Genomic DNA, 6000 nt, shown 5'->3' with positions numbered 1-6000 from the left:
AAAAAAGGAATTGAAACTCGACAACGGGAATTGATTCAAATTTTGAAAGGACGAGACAATATGAAAATGAAATACTTGAAGGCTTGAATCATTCCTACCGATGTTTTCTGCCAGTTATTTTGGGAGCATTCTGGAACGAACAGTTAGGAAAAGATGGTTGGTATGGAAATCTAAAAAGGAATGAAAAACTGAAAATAACGGAGAATATGAATCATTAATGCTAGAAAAGTTTTTCGTTGTTGCAGAAAAATATGAAATAGACTTTTAATAAATCAAATCAAATTATTATATGAAGTGCAAGATAAACCTATTTTAAAATAATGAACAGAAATGAATAGCCAAATCATATGGACGTTATCCGAGTGACCCTTGGATTCTACTTTAATCAGGAAAACGCTGCCTGCTCAACCATCGGGTCCTATTCCAGATTTTAAACCTATCACCTGACTGGCATCAAGAAAAGGGGCATTGTCACCAGTACTTAATATTGGTGACAACAGTTATACTCCTACTTCACTCCCTCTTGTCTGCATATCACTCTTTTTCCATTTCCTTTCTAATCTACTCTCCTCGGTCTCTCTTAGTTCTTGTCCTCCTTCTTTTCTTTCCTTCTATTACTACTTACTATCTTATTTTTCTATCATTCGTTAACTTCTCACAACTTAACATGCAGGCAGACGAACGTCTTCCCCGAAGAGATCGATACATTGCATATGTCGTAGAAATCGAATTTGAATTCAAAATTAATGAAAAGGACAGGATATATGAGGGAAACGAAAAACACATCGAGATCTTCCAATGATACCTCTCAACACGGTACTCGTTCGAATGAACTGCTCACAACAAATCAAACGTATGCAGCATGTATGAAGCAGCAGACAATGCTCTTTGGAAATTGTCGAAATTAAACAGATATGATAATGCTACTTAACAGAAGTTTAACGCTTAACTCTTTCAATCTTTGACTTCATTCAGTTATCAGAAAGTGGACGCAATCTTCGCTATCAGATAAGTAGTACATCAATTAACAACAAGTAATTCAGCCACTGATAATAATTACTAATCACTAAAATATCATACAAATTTAATAGAGGGATATTTCTCGGTGCTGAATCGAAAACGGGAAAGGGCCATAAATAAGTTGATCAATTAATGACATGTATGTATACAATTATCGAACTATCAATAATACTGCTATGTAATGGAAAGCTGAACAGCTTGCTTCATTATACAGAATAATGCCAAAACTCAATATAACAACTTAAATAGTGCCAGTGCTATAAAACTGATTCGTTTTAACGCTCAGAAACCATTTTTTTTTTTGCCGAAAAGCAGCCTGATGACTTCATTACGATTCAAGTATTTGTTAACCCATGTAGATACACAATGGTTTGGAATCTTGGAGACTTTAAGTAAGCTTAGAAAACATTATCACATTAGTTAGCCAAGATCAATGCTTCCAAACAGTCACAACCCATCCAGTAGGAAGATTTAAAGCAAATCGTTAAATCCCTTGATATAATCGTCTTTTTGAAAGCTATTATTAACTATTAGTATGTCTGCGTGTCGCTGCATGATGCATGACGTGATGGATATCTGAAGCAAAGTTCTTATCTAGTAGTAACAGGAGATAAGACTCCTCCAGAATTCGTCACTTCAAGTTACATCTTATACGGGCTGAGAAGCCAAAACTGAATTTCGTGGTCTCTAAGAAGTCATATGTTCGAAACGAAATAAGGCAAAATCTCGATTGAGGTATTACCGATTTCTTGAATCCTCAAATATCCTTTTAAATACCATCAAGCAAATATCCTTTTTAATGGCATCAACTAATTTTAATGCTTTTTATTCCAAAATGGATTTCCTGAAATCATGCTATTTTGAGAACTTCCCTTTACTGAAAACCACCAAAATTTCATTCGACATTCCTAAATACTTTCTCGAATGAATAGAAAATCACCAAGGTGTGAAATGTAGGGAAATGAGTACAGTTTGGAAAAGTAGAAACAAGGATTGGAAAGGAGTAAAGTAATACAGAGATTTGGAAGTGCTAAAAATAAAGAGAACCGGTAAAAAATCGTAAACTTGCACCTCTGATAACTAGACCTAAGAATCTAAAAGCTTTGGTGGAGGCAATAATTTCCTCATTTAAATCTTTGTAATTTAAATGAAGTAAATCAAAAAAAAAACATTTAACTCAAAAAAAACTCAAAAAAGCGTTTGCGCCGTCTCTAAAAAGATACAATTCTTCTTAAGCAAACAGAAAAATGCATGTTTTTTGTCATTTTGCTTACTTCCTCGCACATTTCGCTTTTATTTGATTTTAATATATTCTTCACTAATTTCAGAAACTGATTTCTTGAAATTCATTTCTGGAAAAGATTTGGAGTCTTATTTAGATATGGTAGCATTCCCACCCTTTTTCAGCTATGCGAAATCTTATGGCTTGTTTTTTAAATACTTAGAAAAGTAATGAATTTTCAGCTTCAAAACATTTCCGAAAAAGATAGCCGATTTTTCATTTACCTGTCTCACAAATACTACTTCTGCAGAATTCTTAATCATCTTTTTCAAAACAAATTAGAAGCCTACATTATACAAGAATAGGGTGCTAATAAAAAAGTCTGAGCCCGATTTTCTACAAAAACTTGAAAAAGTTTGATGTTTGTATGCTCGTAGTTGTAATGATAAGTAAGGCGGCAATTGCTAAAACGGAAAAACTAATTCGTGCCTTGTACTACTGAGTCTATTTTAATTGGCAATTTCTAATCATCTGCACACAATTCGAATAATGGTTAAAGACGACCTGAGATCTTGACATAAGAAATGTATTGGGAACATTAAAATATTACATCAACTTTATGAAAGATTTATCCAATTCGTTTCTCAACTAATGAATGTTCGTTCTATATTCGTTAGTCAAACAATTGTATGCATATAGCAATGTCTCGACAAACTAGTTCAATAAATATTCTCCTGTTCTGGAGGAGTGTAAACAATAAATAGAGAAATATAAGATCGATTTTTGAATTTATGAAATGTAACATCACATTTAAAAGAGAAAAGCTTTAAAATGTCCCCAAGCTGAAAGTTGCAGATTAGCTATAAACCACAGGTAACTAAACTGTGTTGGAATTATCCAAAGATAAAGACGCCATTCCAATGACAAGCAAACTCTTGCCTTACTCAGAAAAATGTAAGACACAGCAAGAATGCATTACTTCCTCCATTCTTTACTCCGCTCTTTTTCGACAAGAAGGAATACGGTACAATGAAAAGTGAAGGAAATGGTGCACTAAGGAGGTAGAGCGACGATAAAAAATGGCACGAGATGGTGCGGTCTAAGTAATTTTTCGACTCCCTTCGACTCCTCATGTACGAGAACTGTGAAAAACGCTATAGCAATGACCACGATCAGTTCCTGTTTCCCAAAATGACCATTTGTTCTTTAAGCCAAATAGCATAGTGTGTCTTCTCGAAACAATTTAGAAGCAATGCTAAATCAGATAGCATGATGATTACCTACACCTTCCTTCCTCTTCTCTGTGATGCATGGAACTTGTCCCTTGATATATATATTATCACCCACACAAGTTCGCAATCTACCAGGACGAAACATCTGAAGGATTTGTTCAATTCGAAAAAGTTCTTAAAACTAGAGGAAGATATGTTGAAATAAAATGAAATGTTTACGAAGAATTTCGCTGAAGTATAAAACATTTGCATGAACGTTAGTTTCCAAGTGTCCTGACCTCCTATGCACAGCTACGAAAAATCTTTTTGGTATATAAGGCGTACTGTATAGGTTAAATAATGCTTACTGTACCTAAAACAATTTTCTTTATTCATTGGTAATCAGCATTAATCAACACTAAACATGACGGGAGATTTGAAATACTGAAAATCTAATTAACGCATAGATTAAGAAGAACATAAAACTAGCACTGCAAGCTCATTTCGAGAAACAAGGTGCGGTGTAAACGTATTGGAATCACTTATTCATTAAGACATTTCAATAAGAAAAGTTGATTCGATATGTCCAAGTGTAGTGAAGGAGCAAGATTGCCTAAATTATAAAGTCGTCAAAGTATTTTTAGAATATTAAGTGACAACTGACTACAACGCGTCATTTAATGTAGACCGATCTCATTATTGTTGGGGAATTTTCACTCCAGAAGTATAGAAGATTAAAAGCTAAAATATTTCAACGTAATAATCAATTTCAAGTGGAAACTAGGTACTAGCTTAAAGTTGTCATTCTCATAGGAAACATCTGATCTAAAGTAACGAATACTGACATGGGCAATCGAAAAATCTATGTATTTAATCTTTACATAAAAAAATATAGCTACTGCTGTTAATCAGGTAACCTGCCCAAACAGTTTGAATACTAAGTACAGTAACAAAGTCCAATGTTAGAGTAGACAGGAAGATTGGCTGATCTTGAGAATCTCATCCTTATGAGGATAGTAGATGGCACCTTCCTGCCAATCCATTTAAAGCGCTGTTTGAAAAAGGAAAAAATAGGAGTGGCAGTTATGAGTGGAATATATAAGTAGTTTAGGGGGAGAGGGGCAGTGATCGGAGCGGTTCGATATTTTCACGACTATGATTCCGGTTAGCAAGTGAGAAGCACGATAGGAAGGGCAGAAGAGGGATGGGTGGTCTTGCAGGGAGAAATGTCATCCATAAAGCAACCATTGTCTCATGCTTAACATGTCTGAAGACACGGACCCATCATTTACAATTGCACACTCATACATAGAAGAAAGTATGTAGGTAGATGTTAATCAATGATTATGCCTCTTTCAGCAAGTTTCACCTCACTAGTCGAATTTTGCAATTCAGCTGTTTTGGAAAGTGGACATACCAGCATACTCTTCCCGTTCACTTTTAAAGTTCATATTTATTTTTGCATAAATAAAGTGGATGTATTACGTGGACTTGCTTCTCATTTGGAATCTTGGACAACATAATAATAACTGAAATGACCAGTAAATGATGATAACTTAACGAGATTTGATCAAATGTATCAGCATCTGCGTGTAGAAAATTTTTACCTAAGTTAAGGGTGGTATTGGCGGACGTATTTCGGATATGCCCTTACCGTTAGGATTTAATTATAAGTATTGATTTAGCAATAAACCAGACAATCTTGGAAATGCCTAGTAAGTAAGCGATACGATATTAAAATCAGTGTATCGACGATCGTACAGTTTTAAAGGATCTAATCCAAAACAAAATCATTCCCGTAAACTATATTTATGCGCTAAGTAAACCATACTTCTGGATACATGTCACTAGAAATTTCTAAGTTTTGGCCAGTAAATGTTTTCAATTACTGCTACAAATTAGCTGCATTAGCGCTTTTATGAAGCCTGTTAAATATGTTGTTATAGAACAAAAATAGATAACATTTAGTTCTAAATTATGCGTATCTAATCTCATGATAGAGTAATTAAAGTTTTGTAGTAAACAAAGGACGAAATTTAATACTGATATTTTTGTTTGAAGCTAAATAAACAAATTTTCCATCAGCCAATGTATTTTCCTTACTTTTCTTCGCTTTCCAGGAAGACATTTCAAATAAGGATCAAGAAATATTGAAAGCAGAAGAAATTCTTTACAAGAAGGACAAAAAAAAAGAAAAAAGTGGAAAATATACATCATCACAGCGGAAATGTACTATCTTCTCAGAATTTCTCCAACCTTATTTATCTGCATATGTCACATATCAACAATAATAAAACATATTAAATTCGATTCCATAAAATTCAATGGTAGTCCGATGTTTCCAATCCAATATTCCACTTACTATCGGTGATATTCACACTGTTTGTGCAAGTTCAGTTCACTAAATATTGTTACGCATATAAATTAATTGACATTTCTTGCTATCTCGAAGTTGATAGAAGAATGTGTCCTGTTGTTTCAACTGAAAACAATGGATGTTAAGACAATGATGTTGAATTGCTCTTTATTGATCTCAACCAGATGCAG

Source organism: Loa loa (assembly GCF_000183805.2).
Source record: "Loa loa unplaced genomic scaffold supercont3.7, whole genome shotgun sequence".
Lineage (NCBI taxonomy): Eukaryota > Metazoa > Nematoda > Chromadorea > Rhabditida > Onchocercidae > Loa > Loa loa.
This window is presented reverse-complemented; position numbering follows the sequence as displayed.